This window comes from Melanotaenia boesemani, chromosome 5, assembly GCF_017639745.1.
Source record: "Melanotaenia boesemani isolate fMelBoe1 chromosome 5, fMelBoe1.pri, whole genome shotgun sequence".
Lineage (NCBI taxonomy): Eukaryota > Metazoa > Chordata > Actinopteri > Atheriniformes > Melanotaeniidae > Melanotaenia > Melanotaenia boesemani.
The window spans coordinates 36,351,396-36,378,579 of NC_055686.1; the positions used below are offsets into that span (position 1 = coordinate 36,351,396).

Genomic DNA, 27,184 nt, shown 5'->3' on the forward strand with positions numbered 1-27,184 from the left:
AATATATTATAATATAATATCATATCATATTATCGTTTCAATATTGAATGAATGAATGAATTTATTGTCATTGCACAATTACATCAGCAATCATTGGCAGTGAAATTCTTAGATCCCAGGCTCTCCTAACAAAGCTAAAAAGAATATAAACTACAATAAAAATAGTCAAACGCAAAAAGCAAGAACACTACAAATACGTTATACAGTAAAACATATAATAAGCAATAAGAAGATGCTGTTATTTAAAGGTGGTGTTGCTGCTGACAGCATTTAGAAGTCTTATGGCCTGTGGTATGAAGCTGTCCCTGAGCCTGGTGGTACGAGCTTGAACGCTGCAACTCGATTGGACGGACCACTGTTGAATGGTCCGCGTCACTGGTCCGTAACACTTAAATTTCTGTCTATAGGAGCCGAACTGAGGCGTGATCAGATTTCTAAAAAGGAGATTGAGGGAGGGCCTTATACATGTTTGCGTAAGGGGTGTAAAGATCTAGTGTGTTCTTGCCAGCATAGAACAGCTGATGTGTTGGTGGTATCTCAGCAGGACTTTCCTCAGGTTGGCGTTTTTTAAAATCCCCGGCTTCAATAAACGCAGCCTCCGGCCATGAAGTCTCTGCCCTGTCGATAACTTCAAACAGTTCTTCCATGGCCTCGTCGGTATCAGCGTGTGATGGAACATACACTGCTGTCATGACAACTGATGTGAACTCACACGGAAGATAAGAAGGCCTGCATCTGATCATGAGGTGCTCCGGGTCCGGAGTACAGCTCGTAGAAATAATTCCCACATCTGAGCACCACTTGTTGTTCACCATGAAACAGACACCACCTCCCTTCCTCTTTCCTGAATGTAGAGTCCGGTCCAGCTGATAAACGGAGAGTCCCTCGGGCACAATGGCGTAGTCCGGGGTCGAGCCAAGTATCTGTTAAAGCAAAAACGTTACAGATGTCGATCTCCCGTTGAAACGCCATCCTGCTCCGAAGTTCATCCAGCTTGTTGTCCAATGACTGAACATTTGCCAGAATAATACTCAGTAGAGGAGGCCGATTCCCCGACTCGTCAGCTGGACCAGGACTCCAGCGTGTGACCATCTCTTCCTCCGCCACTCAGGTTGGCGCCGCCATGGAGATTCCTCGCTATAAGCTGGTGGTGTTGGTGGCAATAAAAAAGTTGTTTTCCACCACCGACCTGATGCATAGTAATTTTTTTAATAGTATTTTAATAGTCTTGAGGCTGCTTTAGACATCCGCTGCATTCCATGAGAACATGTCACCTGCATGTATGTGCATCTTGGTCTGTTTTTATTAAATTTTGCAATGACAACCTTACTAGCTTTGACCTGGTATGCACATCCTATTTTCAGCATTCATGGACTGAGTTTATATTCCTGCATTTCAGAGGAATCCTGATTGCATCATTTAATGAATATATAAATAATACATTATGCTTTATAAAACTTTATATGGACGATCTTGGTAAAAAGCTACTTGTGGTAAGAAAATTCAGATCAAAAACGTTAAAAAAACTGTTCAGTATAACATGAATTGCAATATTGTTTGTGTTTGGATTTTTTTTTGTCCAACCTGAAACTTTTTTCATTCATGCTATGAGGCTATGTTCATTTATTCTTCACCAGTAACAGATACACTGATATTTACACACCTGAACAAATCTCACACGTCCATTTGCTAAGATTCCAAATGTGTTCAAACAGACCTTGTGATTGCTTAAATATGCTCATTTCTTCAACTGATCTATTCTGTTCACTGAAATCTCATCAGAAATGGTCTCCATGCAGGGTAACTGTCAAAAAGCCAATTTAAAGGAACTGAAACATAGAGAAAATTATCCCTGTCAATATACACTTATTCCATCGATGTTTACATATTTGAAAATAACTTGTTGCATCTGTTTTCCATTTTCCTGGGAATACAGTTCAAGCTAATTATACAGAAAAAAAAATCAACCTCCGGAACGTTTTGAGAAAAAAACTGCAAACATGTTTCTTTCTTATTTAATTTTGGTACATTTTAACATTTTGATTCCCTGAGGACACACCAACTTCAGTGACCATTTGAGAAGCCACTGCAGGTTTCTGCTTGTCCACAACAAAGCTGCCGAAGCCTCGCTCCTGCACTCTAAAACATCTACTCCTGAGTGGCAGACACACACATGGGGGTCGGAGGAGGGGACATGAAGTGACAGTCGCTGATTTACTCAGGGGTGCCAATTATATAAATCTGGTAAAGATATACTCAAGGATGCCCTATTTTAATGGTGGTGATGACCCATTTTGCTGGGTTTAAAATAACCAAGATGGGGGGAATGGCTGGCTCCAGGGAGAGAGGAGTGTCGGATTCTCTGCCTATCTGAGCCATCCAGAGGAAAGGGGCATGGAGGAGGTGGGATTAGGGGCTCAAAATATACTTTTGAAGAATATATTTGGTAGCATTCCTCTCTGTGACGAGTCACAGAGATGTCAAAACAAATGATCACTTTTTTCTTTTCGAGCTAAAATCTCAGCAAAGACAAGAGCCTACTCCTTCCAAAATCCTGCTTTAACAAGATTGTAAAAATATGTTTGAATGAATGTAAAATGCAGAAATGGAGTGCTATAACTATTCTGAATCACGCCAGAATTGTGCATTTCTACCTAAGGGATGGTTAGGAAGCAGCTAGTGGTAGGTGCTGCAGCTCCAGAGGTCTGTTTGTGTGCAGAGGGGAGATCTCGCTGCACACAAACACCGGCTGGTTAGCTCAGTTGACAGAAAAAACTGGATAAAAGCGTCGGCTAAATGACTATAATGTAATCTAAAATCAGCTAAGGGTCAACAAGTGCTCACTACTGTCTGGCCCCTCACAGGCAGCTCAGTTGGTGTTTGAGGCTGACATTCTTTCAGGAATCCCATGGGTCACGGGATTCCCGCGGGATTCCCACGGGATGGGAGTCAATGTTACTATTAATCACGTGATTAGGACGGTACAGGATAAAAAGTTAACAGGAGCAGACTGGAGCGGAAACCAAATGAAAAAAAAAGACAGGCGCTGCCATTTTGTAGTTTTTGCTCAATAAACCTACACAGCAACCAAGTAAAAAAAAACTACAAAAAAAAAACTACACTACCCAGAAGCCAACACTGCTTTCCGGCCGCTGCTTCCCGGCCAAAAGGCAATGGGGCTAGCTACACAAGTCATTGTGTTAGGAGATGTTGGGTCTGCTGACATGGAAGCTGTGGTCTGTCTCGTCCTGATTTGTGTTCTTCCTCTACAAAAAGTTAGAAAGATCTCAGTTTTCTTCATTCTTATATTGTCTTATATCAACTTCTTTCTTCTTAAATTAGCTTCATGTAGCTCTAGCTAGTGCTAGGTAACATTCATACTGAGGTTTTCTTTCAACATTCATTATAGTTTATTTCCAGCTCCAATGGGAAAATCTTGATTAACTGAGTTTATGTGTAGTCCCTTAATAAAATAATTGAAAACAAAATACGACATGTTTTCCCCAGTTATCTTAAAACCGATCTAGTGCTGCTGAAGAACTAGATTACACTGTTTCATAGCTTCAGACTAATATTATGGCAACAGCCTTTCATAACATTAGCAGTGCTAAGGGGAGGCAACAAGGACTCAGAAGAGAAAAAGCTAAAAAAAAAGTCTTGAAAGTGATAGTATAAAGCTTAATTCTTTAAAACATTTTAACATCTTCATTATATTCTTTTCTCCTTTTCCAAAGCTCCTCCTCCCTCATGCTTCCCTCCTTTAGGAATTCCTGTCCCGGGTCAATGGCAGCTTTTGACTGTGGTTACAAGGAACTGTAAAAGCAGCATGTTTACCTCTAAAAAGAAGGGGCGAAATTCATTAAACATCTTTTGTTGACGGTAAAAAGGCATGGCTATGCCGCAGGACAATCACCAGGTTAGGGCATGGAGGAACAGGCATGTCTGTGTTTGAAAAGCCAAGGAATGCAAGCAGTGTGTTTGCCATCTAGGAGGCACATCAATCCACAACTTTGCAGTTTGACATGACAGGCTGGGATGGATAAGAGAGGGGCAGCAAATGGAGTGGCGACAAGAATCAAGGAGGCCCCTCATTTCTCCACCTAAATTCCCAACATCCAATCTCTTTCCTGATCTTTTCCCTCTCTACTTTTGTCACTCTTACATTCCTCCCATTACAAGTCAGGACAGTTGTCAATTTGCAGCCCCAGGTCAGGACATGAATGGAAACCCTCCCTAATCCTTATCCTTATCCATCACCACAGCATGTACATCCACCTCTGTACTGCGGTGACCGAAGAGATGAAGGGTATGACAGAGAACAAGGAGAGGACATGAAGGAGGGTTGACACTGGGAGTTGCAATGAGTTTTCCAAATAACCCTAAAGGTCAGGGAAAGTTTTAGAATAAACCACTAAATGTGCATTTTATGATCTCAAATGTGCTCGTTTTATAATGAATAGTCTCATCAAGAGAAACAAACTTCAGTGACTTTCTTTTTTTTTCAGATGAATGCACCAAATTAACTGATCAGTTTATGTAATTGGATGTTACCTGTAAAAAAAAAAAAAAAAAAAAGTCCACTTGAACTAAGAAAATAGGTAAAAGCCTCCCATAGGATAATTACTGCATGGATGAGTATGTTTTAGCTGGAAACAAGTTATTTAACCCTTTCTGATTAACAAGTTATTTAACCCTTTCTGATTCCTGATTCCATTCTAAGGAGATTGCTGAAACTACTGAAACTGGAATACAAACTGTCCAACGCATTATTATAAACTGGAAGGACAGCAGGGAACTATCATCCTAGACTAAGAAATATGGACAAAAATAAATCTTGAGTGATCATGATCAGTGATCACTTAAACATTCGCTAGCCTAGCTAAAAAAAGCAAACAAAAAAAAAACCCATCAGATTATCTTCTCTTCAGTTCAATCCTCAGCAGAGGGTAGCAGGCACCAGTGGAAAGGAAAACTCCCTTTTAATGGGAAGAAATCGTGTCCATCAGAACCAGATTCGGGAAGGCTGTCTGCCCATGTTTTTCTTTTTGTTCTTATTATTTTGTGGCCTTAATCTATTCCTATATTTTTGACAATGTTGCATTCTGATAATGGGAATGTGGTGATTCTGAAAAATTTCTTCAAACTGGTAGGAGACAGAGATTTTGTATTAAAGCGACTTAACAACCCTTTTGACAGCTCGCCTGCTCCTGGACCAATCCACCTCAGGAGGCGCAGAGGAGGCCCAGAATACAATGGGGGATGTTTGTGATGAGGATGTTCTGTGTTTGTCTATAAAACGAAACCTCTTCACCTTGAGAGCCACGTCCTTGACGACGCAGCTGTTCCAAATCCGCTACCCACACTGACTGAACTGCCCGCTAACTTGTCAGGCACTGTGATCTCACCTGTAAACAAATGCACGCCCTCTGTGACACACACAGGGTTGCCCCTTAGCTTTTTTAGAAGAAAAGTAAAGGGAAAGATATACAGTATTGTCCCAAATATGTGTATGTTTTTGTTTGACACAAGCAGATCGCCTTCGGGGGTCGCTACACAAGACACTAGATTATGTTACACGCGCTCATGTAGAGGGTAGCAAAGATGAGCTACAGACAAAGGAGGAGCCAGTATCTAAATCAGACATGGACATTGGAAATAGTTATTTAGGTCAGCCAAAGAAAGATAACTTTACAAGCATTTTGTGGCATCTGGTTCTTTGTTTGACTCTGTAGGAGCTGTCTCAACGACTCCCTGTATAAACCCTCAAATGTTTTCTGGAGATTGTTTTCATTTTGTACCTTTTACTGTGCAGCAAGGGCATAAGGCCCTCAAATGTTTAACTCACAGAATACTCCAGGACCAGACTTCATAGAGCCTTATTTTTTGAAAATGGCTGCTAATTTTGTGGCACAGCCTCTTAAGATACTTTTTAATCTTTCGATTGAAAGTAAAGAAATTCCATCAGTTTGGAAGTCAGCGTTTGTTTTTCCTCTTTAAAATGGTGATCCGGAAGTTTTAACCAACTGCAGGTCAATATCAAATTTGGGCATTTTGTCAGAAATTATTGAATCTCTTGTGTGTGATCAACTTAAAGAATTTGTATATTCAAATGAGCTTCTTTTAAATTTGCAATCAGGTTTTAAGAAAAAAACACAGTACTGCTGCTATTAAAGCACTTTTGTAATTCTCCTGGACATATACATATACACACATATATATATATATATATATATATATATATATGTATATATATCTCAAGCTTCCCGCGCTAAGCCCAGGGTGTCCTCAAAAGCTGGAGACGCCCCTGGTTATCTTAACCCCACGAGTGCCACTGATGACATGACAACGGGACCGGCCCTCAGTTTACAGGCAGCGTCTCTTCTCCTCACATTTCTGTGAGCATGAGTTTAGACGCTTGGTTCTGTCAGTTTCCCGCGCTGCCTCCTAAATGGCCTCGCGTCCAAGCTGGCGTTCTGAAGCATCGTCTCTCCAGCAGTGTCCAGCTGTGAGTCCATGCGTGGAGCGCTCTCGGGAGACTACTGATCATCCCGGAGCTCACTCCGGTTCCAGCAACGACTGTAGGGGCTCCACCCCAGCTCGTCTCCATGGTGATGTCAGCATAAACAACACAAGCACGTCAGAGTGTTACTCAGAATGGTGGCACTTATGTTCCCTTGACAGATTGATGGACAGACTGATCAGCAGGGGGTACACGCTGCAGTTGCATCGACCCCCGCGGTTCAGCGGAATCCTGGAAACAGTGTCATCCCACGAACAGTGTATTGCTCTCCGGACAGAACTGCAGGAACATCAAGTGAAGGATGCGATCTCCAGAGTTCCTCAAGGAGAAGAAAATCTGGGCTTTTACTCCAGTTACTTCCTGGTTCCCAAGAAGAAGGGAGGGATGAGACCCATCCTCGATCTGTCACTGTTCAACAAATCGATCACCACGAGATTGTTTCACATGTTGACGATCAGCAGTTGTTGGGCTGTGTTCTCAGGGGCGATTGGTTCACCTCCATCGACCTGAGAGATGCATATTTTAATCTCCCGATCATCCAGAAACACAGGAAATTCCTGTGTTTCTCTTTTCGGGACCCAGTACCAGCACAACCGTCTGCCATTCAGTTACTCTGTTACCCCACGCCGCTCTCCAAGTGCGTGGAGACGGTGCTACAGCCTTTACGTTCTGCAGGGATGAGTTCTGTTTTATCTGGACGACCTGCTTCTTCTGGCCTGATCCAGAGACGAAGCAGCGGTGCAGACATGGAGACTTGTGATGCATATGTTGAGCTTTGGCTTCTCCATAAACTTGATCGTGGTTCCTCCTTCCGTGGCAGCTGACTTGGCCCACTGGAGAGACCCTCGTGTTTTATCTGAGCAGAGCAACGCATCTCATTGCTCACAGACGCGTCTGTCGGGCTGGGGGGGGACCTGTCTGTCCCAGGTGCTGGGAGGACAGTGGCCAGCTCACATGTCTCTCCTGATAAACGTGCTGGAACTTCTCACAGTGTAGAAGGTGGTCCAGCATTTTGCTCCGCTGCTGCGGGATCAGCATGTTCTGATCCACACAGACAAGGTGACAGCAGTGTATATCGACCGTCAGAGGGGAGTGTGCTCCACACAGCTGCTGAACGTGGCCAGACAGCTGCTGCTCTGGGCTCACACACACCTGCTCTCCATCAGAGTGGTGTACATCCCCGGTGTCGCATTTGCCCTCTGTTCCTGTTATCTCCTCTACTGGATCGGATCCAGGAGGAGCAGCTGTCAGCCATCTTGATTGCTCCGTGGTGTACGGACACACTTTCTCAGACGCGGGGAGCAATCAGGACTTACCCGGTAATAGGCCAGCGTCTCTGGGCTTAGGCGCTTAGAAGGGTTTAGGCTCTCCCCAGAGGTGGTGGCTCCTAGATGCTGGACACTGGCTCATAGAACAGCTGAAGAAAAAACTGTTTTTTGGGAGCCGATTGTCCTGTCTCATCCTAATTTATACTCAAGGCAGAGGAGGGGACCACCCAGCTGGTGGGCGTGGACTAAAGTTTTCAGTGCTGCGCGTGCGCGTGAGGGATGGACCCAATAGCCATAGTCTTAACCTCTTAAGCCCAACGGACCCACCGGTGGGTCCAACAGGTGTAAACACAAGTTCATGTGTGTAAAAAAAGTTACTTTAGTGATGTAAGGATATTTTATTTATAATGTGTCTTAAAGAAGAATACCTAATACCACTAAATCAACTCTCCAAGTGCATTTAGTCAACAAAGTATTTGTTTAATAACAACTTTAAAATACATATGCCACAAACACTCTCACCTGTTAAAATGCTGGGATAGGCTCCAGCTCACCCGCGACCCGAAATGGAATAAGCGGTCAAGATAATGGATGGATGGATGGATGGATGGACAAACAACAGCGCCACCATAACGTGTAACACCCGAAACAAAATGCAACACAACGCGTGATCCGTTCACTCATATATGTTGGGGTGCAACATATTGGGTATCAAATGAAACTAGAAAAGTTGAACCTTCATATGCTACCAAGCATAAAAAGATATTCACCAAACACCTCACGTCAGTCTCAAAACAAACACAAAGCTAAGCTTTGCATATCACAGCTAGCCTTATCAGATAGCATGTTTATCGCCAAATACAGCACCAAATCCCAAAGCTATTCTCACAAACAGCGATATTTTTTATTTCCTTACCTTTTTGTGGTCATTTTTTTAGTCTGTCCACACCAAAACGCACAGCGTAGTAATCCATAATGGTGAAACTGTGTCATGCACTAACATGTCATATGCTCCCATTCACAGCCATTTTGTTGTCTTGTTGTGGGCCTTGGCAGTGTAAATAAAGGTTGGTCAAATTCTACATCTTACAAGCTTTCCAACAATATCTTACACTTGAACGACACTTTATCTGTCAGGTATAAATGCTTGTGCGTAAACAAAGAAGCATCATTGCCATTTTGCTGCAGTTACGCAAGTGGGCGCACCGGAAAGAGCGAATATCGAACAGCATTCATTTCTTTGCTTTATTTGGACTTTTTATCCATTTAGAACGAAGGATAAAAGCCATAAACATGTCCAAGAAAATACAAAAAACCAAATACACTGTGTTAGAAGCTCTGGAGGAAATATAGACACAGCATAATTTGGCACAGTTTGCGTATCCAAGTGGCCAAATGGAGAGTCCGCCTGGTTCTATCCACACTAAAACCTGCATAAAAGCTATGAGCTTTGTTCTATTCTCATGAAACTTTGCACAGTTGCAGTCAAGGAGTTGCTGAATGCATGCAGTGGTATCTGTATGCACAGAATGATTTCTATCATGAAGTTTTCATCTGTGTAAAAAAAAAAAACAATTAGGTGAGGATCTTTTTTTTTTTTTTTACCTATGGTTTATCACAATTTGCACAGGAGTATTAACATTCACAATGTTTCTGACATTGGATTTATATTCCATAGGGTCTTACCTATCCATTGAGACCAAGGTTTTGTATATTGACCTGAAAATTACAATTATTGTAGATTTAATTTGGGTAGGTCTGTTCAGGCAAACTACACCTCCAAAAACCCTAGGGTTCATAAGGTTAAAGGGCTGCGCAGATACTCATAGAAGCTGGGGTTACAATACGTAACCAACATTCTAACATAGTAAGGGATCTGATAGCCTTCAATTCTTTAAGAAAATGACTGCAATAACCCAATAATGGCTCTTTGGGTTTTTTTTTTCAACACCTGAGTTAATCTAACTAATCGGACTCTTTAGAAAGTTCTTCAAAAACACACAACAATGTAACCGACAGATATCTCACATGAAATGTGACAGAAATGCAAACACAGCCGTTTCTACAGAACTTATTTACATTCTTAAGGATCAAATCTCTTCATGTGTTGTTTAAGAACGTGTTCAGAAACTGACACCATGGAAATTCTTTCAAATGCTTTGTGTGTGAAATCAACACTGCAGCAAAACACCTGGTTGAAGAGAAATGATCCTACAGCCTCCCTCTGCCCTCCAGCTGGTTTCAGTCCAACTGTGTTTGTATAGCTTTGTTTACAGAGCCAACCATCACTACATATTTAATGTCACTCCTCAGACATAAAGCTTCAAAACACTGCCAATTTCAGATAAACTTATAGCATCTGTCTGATCTTTAACAAGCTATCCCTAGCAGCTGGACAAGCTCCACAGAAACATAAATATGGGACCACCAACATCAGCAAATACAAGCAAAATCAACAGACATGCAGTGGTAAAAAATGATGATAGTTGGCTAAATGCCAGGGTCAGTTTGTGAATTGTATACCCACACAGTATTTTGTAGCCAGATTCCCTTCCAAGACATGAAATACATGTGTGGCACAAGGTATTTTGTAGCCAGATTTTCTTCCAATAAGTAAAATACCGGTTTGGCACAGTTTGGGTATGAAATTGGCCAAATACAGAGTCTATCTGGTACTATCCACCCTAAACCCTTCATAAAATCAATGATCTTTGTACTTTTCTCATCTAACTTGGTACAGTAGTAGTCAAGATGTTACTGAATACATGCATAGACATCATTATTCATAGAATCATTTCTATCATGATGTTTTCCACTGTGTAAATTAAACAAAAGTTGGGCAAAGTTGGTTTATCACAATTTGCTCAGACATATGAATATTCACAATTTTTCTGACACTGGGATTATATTCTGTGGGGTCTTAGCTATACATTGAGACCATAATTATGCATATTGACCCGATAATTAAAGAGTTATTGTTAATTTAATTTGGGTAGGTCTGTTCAGGTGAACCACACCTCCACAAACCCTGGGGTTTAAGAGGATAAGTAATTTTTTGTCTGAAGAGCCTTTCTGGACTTGGAAAGAGGGCGTCATCTTATATTCAGGGTTAATATGGTATTATGACTTTTACAAAGTCAGATACTAGGGATGGCCCTTGCCCTGGAATTACACAACACTTTACTAAAACATTGGTCATTTCCCGGTTGGGTTATGGCAATAACATTACTTGGTTGGGGTCAGAAAACTCTTATGGTTTTGGGCTAAAACACATTTTTGTCACAATGCTACTATTATCACAATATAAGTAAACTCATCTATACTGATAAATAGATTCAGTGAGCACCACTCCCAATTAAAAACATCAGCCAAACTAATGGACTGCAATACATGCCTCAGCTACGTGACATTATGACGTCATTAGGGAGAAATACCTTCTTTGAAATATAACAAAGAAGGATGTGACACAGAAACTAAGGAGAATGGTGGACACCCAGCAGCTTGTGTTCTTTCCTCTTGGCATGTGACTTTAAAAAACAAAAAAATCCACAGTATATTTAAACATTTCACTGTTTCTGCTTTATTGTTGTCGAGTTGCACAAGAAGTTATAATTTTTTCAACCAATTAACAGCAGCATGTCAAGCTCCACCCTTTACAGTTGGTTTGATAAGATTAGGTCCCAAAAAAATAGGATGGCTCAAGTCAGATATTTTTGGCACCTTTCCCAGTTTTTGCTTGTGGGAACGCAAAAAAAATGTGCACGGTCTCATCCTGTTCCGAGTCAGTGCCCTTAGTGGAAACTACGGATGTTCAGATACCATTTTCTTCTGCCTGATACCGATTTCAATACCTCGGGTATCTGCCAATGCGGAGTACCGATCTGATACTTGCGTTATTTTATTAAGAGATCTAATAACTGTATAATTTAAATAAACTTTATTTATTATTGACTTCAATGTACAATATTGTTACTGTCATTCATTGGCCTAGCATAGGCTAAACTTTCAAACATGAAATTTATATGTCAGATTAATCACAGCTTAGAAATTATTTAATCATGATTAATCACTTTTCGTGACTATGCCTGAAATATGCCCATTTTTACTGTATTGTATCAACGGAACAGTGACATGGTCCTGACTGACCTGGGACTGATAGATGTTTGCTATTGCTAGTATATCCAATAACAATACTTTAAGGTAAATATGAGATGAAACATTAACCGCTAGGTTCCTCCTTCTCAGATGAACGATAAACAATAGCAACAAGAAAGACAGTGCTAGCAAACAAAAAGCTGATCAGCTGATTACAGACAGCCGGCCACGGATCAACAGGAGAGGGAGAAGGAATAGAAACGGAGGAGGAGAAGACATCTTAGTACAGAACTGCGGGAAAAGTTATTTTCTTTAAATAAAGTACAGCAAGTGTTGCACCGTCTCATCAGGAAGTGTGAGGGATGAGGCTGTTTAAAAACAGAATGCAATTAATAAATATAAACATAAACTAGTTATCATCGTTTTTGACACCCTTAATATTTATTTATATAATTCAAGTTTTGGCTGTCTGGCTTTCTTCTGCAAATGCCAGCATTTGTAATTTCATTTGATTGAAAGTTTAATTTACACAAAAGACTTTGTTGGGGTTTGTTGTGCTTTTCCTTTAAGGCAACACACTCCTCGTACTTTTTAACGTGATGACAACCCAAATGCTTTAAAGTTGCTGGTGTTAAATTTGGCAGCATTCATGCCTCCTCAGGAAACTTCAGCCCTGCAAATGAGGCATGTTGCTGTTTTGCTCATGGAATTTTCTAACAGGTAATGATGCACACTTGCTAACATATTGCTAATGCTATTGTTAGCACAACAATGACTCCTGTACAGCTGATTCTCCACCTACCAACTCAAAACTTCGTCACGCAGGGTTGTGTAACGTCCTGTGTCTGTGTGTGGTTGTGTTGGGGAGGAAACAAAGAATTATGATTCAGTTTCCGTGGTATTGGATGGTGTTTAGACAGAAATATTTGTCAATACTGATCCCCTTACTTTTGGCAGCATTGGCGAGTATTTCCGAAACTAGTATCAGTATCAGAACAACTCTAGTGCAACAGGGTTCTGTATGCATAATGTGATGTGATCACCCAGGGATTATACATCATCAGTTTGTTAGATGACAACAGTCAATTTATTTTCATAGCATTCTCAATGGATGAATTCCCATTATTCTTCACCCTGCCTGAGCTACACAAATGGACACAAATGTTTAGCCATCTAACTATGTGGCACACATACACACACGTACACAGTGACTGAGCAGTGTGCTGTGGAAGTTGGCTGGGGGGTGTGAAGGCTGGATATGAAACGCCACAGCAATGTCACAGCAACTTGTCAAGGAAGAGGACAGCCGAGTGACAGAGACATGGACGGAGTGTGAGAGCCAGAGCCACTAGGTGTGTTACACTCAATGTATGCATGCCGCAGGGCATGCTTCTGTGCATGCATGTCAGGCGAGTAGTGGGAATCTTAAACGTCAGCTCTGCTCGCTCAAGTTGTGATGCACAGGGGTTGGCATGGCAACCATGTACATAGAGCCAAGGATGTTTGGCCAACAGGATCTCAGCCTTTACTCAGTCATTGTGACATTTTGCTCACTCTTTGTGCCAAGACAAAGCATTTGTCTTCATCAGAGCTGAGACTGATGAAGACATTTGTGCAATTTTCAAAAAATACTTTTTCTATCTTTAATCAACAAACAAATTCCTTTTTATTAAAAATTTTTCCAACACACATGATATATATAGTCCATTTTTAGATTTCAGATGTTCACACACTGACACACACAATGGCAAGACTATCAGGTAGGTATGTGAAGTCGGCTGTATTCCAGGAGGGGGGGGGGGGGGGGGGGGGTATTAAAACAGCAGAAGGTAGAAACTCACACAATGAATCAGTTTCTGCCACACACACACACACACACACACACACACACACACACACACACACACACACACACACACACACACACACACACAGAACAGCAGAACAGTAATGCGGTGCCCTGTGCTGTGATCCATCTAATCCACCTACATGGAACAATAAAGATATTTATTGTTGGTCTCAGTGAATTTAACACAAACCACTGTGTAATTTATGATACTTCGAAGCTGCTGGAGCATCAGACGCCACTATATCATGAAACAAAAAAAGAAGTAGTTATACTCGATATGTTAAAGATATAAAGCCATAAAGGAAACAAGGCTAGCATGTCTGAGACATGGCCTGGTGCAACAGCTGTTTATCACTTCTGGTTGTGGCAACTTCATCACCAGTGAAAACATGCTGCTGAAAACTACCTGAAAAGCTTCTAAAATCCCAGAAACATCCTAGAACTTTTACTTGCACAAAAAACTCAAGATTGTGGACAATTTTAAACGTGTCTTGTGAGCAGGAGGAAGCTGATTCTTTCCATTAGGGCAGAAGTGGTGAATAAGAAACCTGCTGTGAGACTCATGTCTATTGATCATTAATGGTTCACCACTGTAGTTGTCCAGCTGTAGCCATAGTTAAACTTTAATCAGCCCAATCTATAACTTTTAAAACTAACTTATTCTATGTTAGAAATAATTCCAATGTCACTTAAAAGGAATGTTGTGATAAAGGTCATCACTTCAAAATAGGTAGAGTTTTTAACTGTACATTACCTGCTTTTTTAAGATGTCTGCCTTTAAATAGCATTTTTAGGCATTTTTAGTTGCAATCCTACATAGTCTGACAGTCATAAATAGTATTTGGATTGAATCAGAAGGTGATTAAAAACAGCTGTCACTGGAGATCTTGTCATTTCTCAGCAGTGTGTCCTAAGATATTTGAGGAAACTTGACAATCAGAGGACAAACCTCACCATAATTATCACCATATAAGTCCTTCAAAAAGCCTGGAGAACTATTCCAAGACAACTTGAAGAAATGACAAGAAAACTTGGTAATGTTTCCCCCCTCCGGATTAATAAAGTTATCTTATCTTATCTTTTCTAAGTGGGTTCGGACTGTGTTGAAGAATAGAGATGCTGAGACCAAATGTTGACTTTCAAACTCTAGAATTGTACAAAGTCTACATTAGCCTTTTAAACTGTATCTGTGTTTATACTTAAGATACATTTCTGCACTTTTCTTCATTTTCCTGGTAAGACATACTAGAACTAAACTTTACATCTTTTGCTACATTATGAACACTTAAAGAAAATGCGATGCGGTGTGATATCAGCAAGGAAAAACAACAGTGCAGAAGGATATGATTGGTTGGTGGAAGCCGGGGATCAAACTACCAACCTTACATTGACAAACAGCTGCTCTTCCTCCTGGACTACAGCCGTTTATATAAAAGAAAGTCACGGTCTTCATCAGATAAATGGTGAGATAAATCATATGCAGGACTGTCTGATTCTATCATATTTAACTTGCAGATAAGCTTATCTGCAAGTTAAGTATGACAGAATCAGACAGTCAGGTCCCTCAGACCCCCCACAGACATCTTAGAGTGTCTTAAATGCATCTGTAATGCATTACAGCTGTTTAATAAGCATGTGCATGTATACAGGGCAGCAGAGTTTATGGAACCTCTAAGTTTAAAGCATTTCTAGAATCACAGATGTAGAATGTGACAGTGTGTACCTTCAGAGATTTACAATCAGTTTAATAGTTTGTATGCAAACAGCTGGTTTGAAGAGTAAGTAGGATGTAATGGAAATACAGAGACAGGAGTCAATGTCCTGTCCTGAGTGGTAGACAGGAAGTTGGACAAGGAGCCAATACAAATATATATATATATATATATATATATATATATATATATATATATATATATATATATATATATATATATATATATATATATATATATATATATATATATATATATATATATATATATAAATTGCAATTACTCTTTTTTTATTTATTTAATGATTAATGTTGTTTTACAGGCAATAATTAATAGGTTCTTAAGTTCCAGGTTCAATATGAACAATAAGATCATTTTAATAAGTTTTAATAAACACTGAAGCAGTCCGGCCCTCAACTTAGTCCAATTTTTTTCATTTTGGCCCACTGTGTATTTCAGTTTGACACCCCTGATCTAATGTAAAGAAGCGAAGAAAAGTGAGGAAAAGAAAAAAAGAAAATCAAAAAAGCTGCAACACACAGGGTTAATAAACCACCAACACCTCCCCACCCCCTTTGCTCCTCTACTTCTGCTTGGCCTTTGACCTTATCCATGGAGAGGCTGAAATAAGTGGAAGGAATGGAATGTTCAATGGTCAACTGGGCAACTAAATGTCCAATTGTGGCTCGCTGATGCACGTCTAGCTGCTCCAGAAAAGGATGAGTGTACCGCTCATCATGACTTCTGTAAAACAGTTCAAGTGCAGCATAACAGGGCTTTGCTTGCTGTAATCAACTGACAAGTTGATGGTGGCATGGTGGAAGAAGACAGAGAAATGGTTGAGTTTGGCTATAAAAAAAGGGTTGTTTTATAAGAAAGAGGCCCACGTCCCTTTTATCTTGCTTCTAGTCTTCATTCTAGGGATGTAATAAATGACTGAGATAGCTTTTGGAGCATTGACCCTTTCTGTTGTACAAACTTCTCCTGCCTTCATCTTGGCCTCAGCACACCTTGCACATGTCTGAATTAGAGACCTGAAATGACCACATACTAAAATGACATCCTCAAACCATCACAGGTGTGCAGACTTCACAGGAATATTTTGTTTGACACTGGTTCAGCATAGGGCCTAACTAATCCTGAAGTCATGAACTGACGCATTCTCTGGACCTCCATCTAAGGGTCAGTCGGTCACCATGTCTAAAAGATGGAGGAGACATCAGGTTCCCTCTAGGCGTTAAACAGTCCCTCTGTGTAGGGACATGCCCTGGCTTCACTTGTACCTCTCTTTATTGGGGTCATCTATTGTTACTTTAACCATCAGAGGCATTTATTACCTTAAGCTAGCTTTGTTTTCATATCTGTGATGGTGTTAATCTTATTAATCTATAGCTTGAGGTAAAATCAGAGCAAAGTTTAAATTCCTAGTAAAAAAAAACACAGAAAGGAATAAATCAAACACTTTGGTAATGTAACCTGCTTTAAAAGTAAACATTAAAGGAATACAGTGTTAAAAACTGAGCAGTTGAGTTTGAGCAGTTAACTGAGGCTGTGATATCAGGCAGCTCAAAAAAGGTCTTTCTACATTATGATAATTAGATCCTACGGAAACTGGCCTGTCATAAAGGCGATTTTGTTTGTTGTTTGTTTCAAAGTGAGATTCTTTTTTTACCATTTTTCATACGTAGTTAAACCTGCCAGAGCTTTCTACTGCTAGAAAAACAGAGCTAACTGCTAAGAAAAGGGCCATCAGACAAGCACACACCTATGACAATATCTCAAACCGAAAAAAAAAAAAAAAAAAAAATCACACCAGTTCAAGTTTGCACTACAAGCTAATGGGAATTTTGACACATCACTTTCATGACACCATGCTGTGTCTTACCGGCCGTGAAAAAAAGCTATCAGAGCTTTTTATTACTGGAAAGATACTGAACTAACCACTAAGGCAGAAGGGCAAATTTTTGACCTTCTACAATATCTCAAACCTAAAATAATTCATTGCAGTTTAAGTTAGCAATACAATCTATTTATACACTACATTTTTGTCACACTACTTTTGTCTTACTTGCAGTAAAAGACCTGACAGAGTTTTCTACTGAACTCACTGCAAAGCTAAGGCTAAGCTAATTGCTGCTCAGAAGAAAGCCACATTAACTTTCCATCTTCTACAACATCTCAAACAAAAAGTCATGCAGTGCTATATGCAAAGTTTTACACTACATCACATCAGACTGTTACACAGATTGAGTTTAAGTAGAACAGACTATGCAGTGGTGTTCTGCTTAGCTGATGTCGAGAACAAGCCACAAGCCGTCGCCATTCACGTCCGTGAGAGCAAAATTATGTCATGTTGTTCTCCTGGCCTCGAAAGGAAGAAAAAAAGTTCTCGCTTCTCAAGTATGTAACAGTCTTAAGAAAGAAGCGACCAGTCTCCCCTTCTAAGGAAAATCCAGCTCAACGTAACTGAGACCCTACTAGACACAAATGGATTTATTTTAGACAGTTTATGTTATGTTAAACAGTTGCTCTTGCATGCTAAACTAACATCTCCTTCGTCTAACATGGCACATTTGCAATTCCAACAGTCACAGCCATTTTTATTTGTCTTTAAGTAATCTAGACAGAAGAAGGAACCTCAAGCATAATTCCACTGTTCTACTGTATCACACGTGTTGTAACTTACAAATGCTAGCAAAGCTGCCTATAAATAAAGAACAATGTCTCCTGTGGAGGACTTTTGATTTTTGATAGGTTATCTTGACTTTAAGGACACAATGTTTGGCTCCTCAGTCCGGGTGTTTCAGTGGCCTGATTTGCAGTGTAGACACCTGATCTACAGGGCAGGTAGGTCTTCTGCTACGATTACAATAATATGCCACATAAAATGCAACTTCTCATTGTTATCTTTCGAACACTGCAGTGCAACTTTTACTGAATGTTACCTTTAGTCCACTTCTCATCAGTGTTTTAAAGAAAATTCCATAACACTCCATGACGACAGCAGCAGATGGATGGATGGATGGATGATTGGATGGATGGATGGATGGATGGATGGATGGATGGACGGATGGATTGTTTCCATAGCAACAGTGGCCATCTTGTGTCTTCACCAGCCACATGGTGAAGTCCCCATTCTGCCCCCATTGTTTATTTCTTCAGTTTGCATTTACACCCACCCACCCACACACACACACACACACCCATTTGTTTTTAGTGTGGTAGGTTTCAACATTAGTATTTATTAGCTAAAATATAAAATGTTATTATTCCCAGTTCTTTACTGTAATAATGTATGGTTATATTTTTAAGGGAGGAGTTATTGAGTGACCGTTGTGTTTCTGTTATTGTGATGGCAGCTGGTTGCAAAGGTTAGTGCTTCACAGCCTTCATTATCTGCTCTGTGCATACCATATCTGTTTAAGATCGACACATACAGAGACAGATCCTTGAGACTGATATTAAGGTATAGTTATTAGCTTTGGAATTTCTCCAGAGAAGCCCTGTAGTTAATGTTTACATTAAAAAGTATTAAATATTAATAATTGTCCATAGAAACTTTTTAACAATGGCTAATAAGTAGACGAGCTCCTACCAAAACCCAACATTATATTATGTAATTTTTTAGGTATTTTAGATGGAAAAAAAGGCGTTCCTGTTGTGTAAAACTACTAGCTTGGCTTCACAATCAAAATTCTTTCCTGCATAAAAAACCTGAACATTCTGATGACTGTCTAATGTAGAAATGACGCTACCTACTGATAATTTGATTTATAGGCGTTTGATGCAATAAGACTGTACAGAAGAGTACGGCTGAGACATATCACTCAGCACCATTTCACATGTTTTATTGCTCTCCCTGGTTGTGAACACATCTAACTGCTTCAGACTAATAAGTATTTGTGCATTTGTCTGGCTATGCTGGGCTAAATGCCAAGCCAGTGTTCCTGTTGTAGCTCCATAAAAATCACAACTTTAAACCAAATAATAGTAGTTCTGAAAACAGAAAGAAAGTTTGACTCTGTCAAGAATACATTCAACTCTCAGCTCAACATGGAATCCAGTAAATACATAATAGAAATTCCTCATTTAGCATCAGTCACTGAAGACATGCTGTGTCTTATCTGTGCGGTCAAAAGTGACTCCATGTTCAATTGTTCTCTAATAAACTCAGAGGTGAATCTTGCAGCTGCATGTCTATTAGTCATCTCTGCTCTTATCAGCGACACTCAAAACAAAACACACTTCTGCGTCTGTAAACATAAAACTTTCCAGTCACAGTGGGCCACAGCAAGCTGTTTACTTTTATGACATGCTGTGTGTGTACAACGTCAAATCAAAATAGTATGTCTGTTCTGGACGCTCTTGCCTTACTTACAAATTACTAAGGGTAACATGTAAAGTGTGTAGTCCTGTATGTTTATATTGGCCATTACACACCTTGCAAAACAGCTTTACTCAGTGGCCCTGAAAATAAGGTCCACACAGGTTTTGAATGCATCTAAAAAAAATGTTTTGGGGGATTTTCTTGTAAAACTTGTGACCATCTGGTCTGAGACAGATGCAGAGGTGGAATAAAGGGAATCTCTACCAGGGGCTCTTGTGATGCACAATATTAGATTTACTAGTTCAACGCTCATTCAGGTCATCCATGGTGACCTTTGTTAATTTATAGTTACAATTTATTGATGGTCCCTAAATGCCTCACCTGGAGGCAATAGACAGAAAACAGAAATCACTAATCCCAAAAAGATCTTCCTCAATATTGTGCTTTCTCTAGCCTCTAGGAATACTCCCTCCATGTGTGAAGCAGATCTAATTAAGGTATGTTGAGATGAACAGGGAGTGCACAAACATACAAAAAAGAGATTCCAGGATTTCCTACTGAGATAGCGTCGCGTTTGAGTCATCTGTAAATTTACTTAATTTTCTTTCCTTTTTCTGACCAAAAACTGGCATTAACGGATTTGCTTTTGTTGCACAGACTCATATGTTGAACATTTGCTATGATCATCTGAAGGTTGGTTCTTGATGGAAATCCAAACAGAAGGTTCTCCTGCTGACTTTTTGTACTTTGGTTTGTATAAATGATGTAACAAGAATTACATATCTCAGAGAACATACGGCACAGAAACTGGGTCATCTGCAGTCTTCTTTACAACTGAATTGGTTTGTAGATACATCCATACCTTTTTACATGAAATACAGGACTTTTAGACAAAATAACCCTCTTTCCTGCTTTTTTTTTTTTTTGTTACATTTTGTTAAAGGGCCAAATAAAGACCTCATATTTAAAAAGTTGGACTTTTCTTACCACTTTTTCATGGCTCGGGCCTTAACGGGTTAAAGCCTGGTACAAAAAAACATTTTAGGATTAATAGGTCAAGTTTAACTTCATGACAATGAAGTTAAGTTATGGGAGTGAATTTTTTTTTCTAACTCATCCGTTTGGATGTTATATAATCTTGAAATTCGGCATAATTAGGGGCGTGTCTTTTTGATTGACATGTATCCAATATTCGCAGCAAGAAGGGAGAGTGTAGCACAAACGCAGTTTTTAGCTGGCTAACAGTGTGCCTTAGCTTTAGCCCGCCTACCTTCAATAGCCAGTTAGCTCACATTAGATCCGAGTTGGCTCAGCTACAGTTTGATAGACATCAATCATCCATTCCCACGCTCACAGCCTCCCTCTCAGCTCCGCCACTTTGCCCATTTTTGTATATTCTGGGAGCAACAGCAGGCGTGACGCTGAAAACATGGCGATGGTAGGAACCACCCAACGTGCCTCCCTTTTGCTCTTCAGAAACCTACAGGTGACGTCAAGGAGGCTCCGTCCATCTTTAATATACCGTCTATGGTGCAGACCCTGAATTGGGACACAGTTAGTATTAATACAACATCGATGCCCTGGTGACAGCCAACTAGATCCAATAAGTGACTTATTAGCTCAGGTTTAATTCTTCTTCTTTTTTAACAAAACATCTTCAAAGTCAATTCCTTTCCAACCATTGTCATTTTGCTGTGTTTTGTACCTGTTTCACGTAACTTTTTTATATCACTATAATGTGACTGCAGATGTACACAGTGCTTCAGTAAATCTATCAATTTAGCATTACAGACAGGGTTCTTTGCAGCTTGCCAAATAAACAAGGTTATCCATTATTAGTGATTAAATAAATGCTGATTAGTCTTTTGAAGCAAATCAGCATGGGGTCAGAGTTGAAATGAGAACAATATGAAGTGAAACGAGAGATGAGGAAAGGCTGAAGGAAAGGATAGAAGACAGGTGTGTGACCTCTTCCAGGAGCTATAGGGCAGTTGGAGTAAGAGGCTACAGTCAAGAGGGAGGGAGGAGGGAAGGGTGGGTAGTAACTATGGCAATGACATGGAATGTGCATGTCGCCCCTGGCAACGGTTCATTAACTATTACCCCTAACAGGCTAATAGGTTGTAAGCCCAGACCTGTCCTACACTGTCTGACACAGATTCCACCATCCTAAATGTCATCCTCTGGGATCAGGAATGCATTAACATTCCTGAAGGAAAGGCCTAAACATTTACCTGCAGGTGACATCGGATAAACGGTTGCTGAAGGCAAACTCCTGAACTCTTGTGCTGCAGAAATTAGTTACGCTGATAATTCTTCTCTCTGTTCAATCTATAAAGAATCATATGTGAATCAAATTTCAGAAACTACAGGTGTCTAAAACCTAAAACCATTTCATTTACAACCCCTAAAACATCCAGTTTGAGAAGCTAAAACAGATTTTTTTCATGTGTGTGTGATTATGTTGCTTTAACTACTAAAAAAAAAAAAAGAAAAAAGATCTGCAGACACTGTTAAAAGGACGACATGGCATTGAGGAGATTTCCTTCAGTACGTAGGAGTCAATGTTGTTTTGAAATATGCACTTAATAAGCTTACAATATATACAAAATATTATAAATACCTCTTCCTCCTGAAAGTGTAAATGTACTGTAGTATAGTTATCGCCTGTTACTGATGTCACTTTTTAAAGAGTTCCTATCACAAAAAAAGACAAATACGAAGACAAAGAGGTGGGCAAATGCAGGAATATGTAAACCTCTCCTTCACCTGCAGTCTATAAAAGGAGTGAACTTTACTGTTGATAAGGTAATCTTTAGTCTGGGCTGGATGAATGTGACTTCCTTACACTTGATTCTTCGCTGACCTAAAATGATTCAAACACACCTGCCACTCAGTCTCAGTATCACTTTATCATCTTCCCTGCAGTAACAGTTAATAGCAGTCTCTTTCAGTTTGTTTGCACCTGCAGGTTTCAATAATCAGTCCTCTGTGTCATCCAGTATTTTATGTTCAAAAGCAGGCGCCCCCGAGTCATGAGTCTTGCAGCAATTTCAAACAAGTCAACGGGTTCAAAACATTTGCAAAAGTATAGCTGAGTTTGGTGAGAGCTTCTGTCATATATCAGATGATGACTAAGAATATGGATGAAGTAAAGAAGATTTACAAAGACTGCATGGTGTATATTTTGCATACTGTCAGCTTGCACAGATTTGTAAAGAAAATGTCAAGGTAGTAAATGTCAGCATAACTATTTAAAAAAAAAAGCAAAGAGAAATGTTAGCCTTTTGGCATGCTGTCAGTCACATGGACAGGATCTGCACACACCTACTGTACTGCAGGAGCTGATGTCAGGGTTGCCCAACAGGGTGCATACTGAACAACAATAAATGTGCTTTCTATTACTTTATTGTTATTTAATATTCTTATTGTTCGCAGTGTGAATGTTCACACAGTTCCCTTTAGTCACAAAGATCACTGTCAACCAAAATTAAATCAAATTCATTCAGAAGATAAGTGGCTATTTGGATATGCAGCTGTTATGTAACTATACTTTGGTATGAGTTTACATTACGGTCCCCAGCTGTAATTAGCATTATGTAACAGGTTATATTTTTTCAGCCCATATAAGAGGTTTATAAAGTGTTAGTATCAAAACACATATTTATTGTTAGATTTTAAAGACGCATGATGTAACTTTCCAACCTTAAAACTCGTTTGATGGCACAGTGACATATATTATGTTTTATAATTTAAGACAAGAACAGTTATAAGTATCTTATGCTTTTGAAATAGAGCTTGGACAAAATAAGCAGTTTTAATAAATGCTGCTGTTTTAGTTGAGATGTTAAATCAAAATTTAAAAAAAAAAATTAATTAATGAAATTTCAGTTGAACAGGGGCAAGCAGGCGGTTTTAGTTGTTTTTATTTTTTTTATCTTTAAATAAATACTCATTATTGCTAACTTGATGCAGACAAAGGTGGCAGATACATTAAATGAGCTAAAGTTACATAAATTCACCTAAAGATTCCTCCACATCCGAGTCAATTCAGAAATATTGTATTAATTCATGGCACATTTGTTTTTTCTCTGTCAAGCACATGCAGTCAGACAGTTAAACGCTCTCTGGTCAGCCAGCAAGTGTGCTATTTATAGAAAATGAAGAGTCAGCTTCAGTGAATAAATATGTGGGGCAACTGCACCGTGTTGACAAACACACTGGCCACAGTTACTGGACACTTGGAACCATCACACAACACTGAGACTCCACTCCTGGTTACAAAAGAGATTTGAAGGTGTTCTGATGTAAATAAAGATGATAAATGCAAGATTACATCACCTCCAGAAGCTACTGTGTTTTGCATTATAGCCTGGCACAATTATTATCTGTGCTCCCTCATTAGTGGCTATTTGGGGCCTCGGTGGGCAGCAGGGAACAAAGCCAGAGGACAGGCTGGGGCCCTTCACTCCATAATGAATGGAGTTAATACTAAGAGCACGAGGTTGAGGTCAAAGTTGAAGGGAACGGTGCCAGGTGGTGCTAAGCTGCAAGGCACTACAGTAAGGGGGGCTGACCAACGAGAAAAACTCTTGGTGCATAGTTAAGCAGATGATTTTTATGTTGCAAAACAATTTATTTAATGTTAAGAGATATTAAAGAGGCCATTTTATTTCTGTTTTGGCATTTCTGTTCTCTTCTGATATTCACAATCAGATAGCAAGAGCCCTTTGTTACAACTGCAAAAAGGTGACTTGCATTTGCTTACAGCCACACAGCCAGGCATGGTTAGCTGGGAAAAGCTGGGCCAGGGTTAGCGTGTTAAGACAGAGTCCTGCTAGCAGCAGCAGGTCCAGCTAGTAAGCTGAGGCAGTTTTATGGATCTGTGCCAGAGGACGGAGTGACCCAATCCCGGAAAATATCCCCTTCTGGGATTTTAAACAGCAGCTACTACTCTCATGTAAACAAGATACTTCATGCTCAAGGAGATCTGCTCACAAAATACCTGAACAGTTTTGGAGGGGATGCAAAGGTTCGCCGGGGTCTTGAGATTATTTCACACTTGGTTGAGGGGAGCAGGTTGAGGATTTGATTGCTTGAGCAGTAGAGAAGTTAATGAAATAGCAGAATTAAAAAGCAAAGATGGATCGCTGCCAGTCAGTCCTATCATACCAAGACAAATTATCTTTAGTTGGGGTTCAGCTGCATGAACTTTACACGCGGCTACAAAGCACAGTAAACTACACATGACTGATGTGGTATTTTCCCCTGCAAGACATACTGGGAGGTCTCTCTGATTATGGCTGTTTCAAAATAACTCTGATTGGCAAAGGTTACTCAGTGTTGCTAAGCAATGACAAACAGCCTGTGTTTTCAGTGACCATCATGACAGGACTGGATAAATTATAAATGAAATTTTATGAAGTTAGTTGTGTAATTCAACTCTATATCACAGGGCAATCCATATTAATGAAGCACAAATATTTAATCTAGCTTGAACTATGTCTAGTAAATCTAGTATTTATAAGGTGTATTCAAAGGAAAATCTATCAGTGATCTCTCAAAATGATATCCAGTGGTTTCTGTTTATACAGAAAACAGCTGTGGCACATTTCAAATAGGCACAGTTTTTTTTCATCAAACAACTGACTTCACAATTGGTAGTGAGTTTAGTGAAGTTATTACAAAAACAGCTCGGGCCTGGGTCTCTGCTGGTGTCTTCTAAGCAGGTACATGGTTGTCCCTGTGATGGGCTGGCTGGATTTTGTGCTCTGCAGTCGTTTTTCGTCACCTGCGTCCCGACTGTGACCCGCTGGAATACCGAAGGGTCAATGAGGAATAGCTACAGTTATGTCTTTGTTTATGTGTTGCTGGTGTTGTGGCTGTTGTTGGGATTAATGTTTTTCTCAGCTTGTCTTTTTATTGGTGCTCCTGGTCTGCTTTGTGTTCTTACTGGGGCTGTAGTATGTTTTCTGTTTATTTTTTTTTTACAGGTATAGCAACTGGTTTGTCTTCTCTGTTTCAGTTGTGAGATTGTTGCTTTGTTTGCCCTGGTGTATCTTTGTCTCCTTTTTTCTCTGCACTGTCTCCTCTTCTTTACTCACTCTCCCCCTTCCTTTGTTTCCTTTGGCTTTGTGCTTGAAATGCACAACACTTTATTTCCATCATATTTGCTAAGGTCCCTTTGGCATAGCAAAGTATTTCAGCACAGCAGCCATTGTGTTTGCTATGATGCTGGATAGGACAAGATAGGGTTGCCAACAGTCCCGTATTAGCTGGGACATCCCATTTATTTATCTAAATTGGATTCTCCCATACGGGATGTATCTTGTCCCCTGTTTTGAGTGCTGTTTATCATGTGTGGCCTCTGGCGTAAGGATGTTACGCTGCTGTTATACTTCTACCACTAGATGGCAGTCAGACTGCACGGATTACAGATTTTATGTGTCATGTGACTGACAGGTGTCAATCCAATCACATCAGCTAGTCATCAACAATTTGAGTAAAATCGGTTTGTGGAGTGAATTTGTGATTGCTTTGGGAATGGGAACATGGATAAAGGAAATTCTGTGCAGCTATAATAAACAGTGGGGTGTAAAGAAGACGTAGGTACAGCCTGTTAGCGATGGTGCGACTAAAACTTTCTGCACTTTATGTTGACGGGAATTCTCTATCAGCCACGGAGGTGTATCCAAAAAGTATCCATGGAAAAAGTAGACATGATGAGTCGTAGTATCTAATGCCTCTTTTGCATTTGCAATCTGCCTGTTAACTGCTATAAATATCCAACTTTGATATTTTATTTTGACGTTTATTCATACATATGAAGCTACATGTGTGTAAGGGTACATAACAACATACTACCTCTTTCATTTTTCTCTTTTTTTTTCTGTCCCCTCGAGCTGAGAGGGGGACTGTGAGGGTGGGGGTGGATGATTGACAGCCATCAAACTCCGAGCTGCCTGTAGCTAAGCGCTAACCAAGCTAACCCTGAGAAACTGTAGCTAACCAGCTAACAGAGGTAGGCGGGCTAAAGCTAAGGCGCACTGTTAAAAACGGCTAAAAACCGCGGTTGCACTGCACTCTCCCTTCTTTCCGCGGATATTGGATACCTGTCAATCAAAAGGACATGCCACTAATTATGCCGAATTTCAAGATTAAATAACATCCAAATGGATGAGTTAAAAAAAAAATTCACCCCCTCACAGTTGTCATGAAGGTAAACTTGACCTATTAATCCTAAAATGTATTTTTGTACCAGGCTTTAAACAGGTTTATTTCTGCTGTGAAGTTGGTCTTTTTAACATGGGAGTCTATGGGGATTTGCTCTGTTTTGGAGCCCCTAGTGGACGAGGGGGGAACTGCATTTTTTTTGCACTTCCGCATAGGCTTCACATTTTACAGGCGGAGGTT

The 27,184-nt window shown here is 40.0% G+C and overlaps 1 protein-coding gene and 1 long non-coding RNA gene across 8 annotated transcripts in view; both read right to left on the minus strand.

Moving 5' to 3' along the window:
- The window catches only part of col4a6 (collagen, type IV, alpha 6), a 202,156-nt gene that overhangs the window by 155,267 nt on the left and 19,705 nt on the right, over nt 1-27,184 (minus strand). The gene's annotated exons all lie outside the window — the stretch shown is intronic.
- LOC121640823 lies at nt 1,706-15,818 on the minus strand. Its single transcript, XR_006010579.1, has 3 exons — nt 15,728-15,818; nt 2,498-2,503; nt 1,706-1,717 (listed from the first exon to the last, which is right to left on the minus strand). It is a non-coding gene; the product is annotated as an uncharacterized LOC121640823 (long non-coding RNA).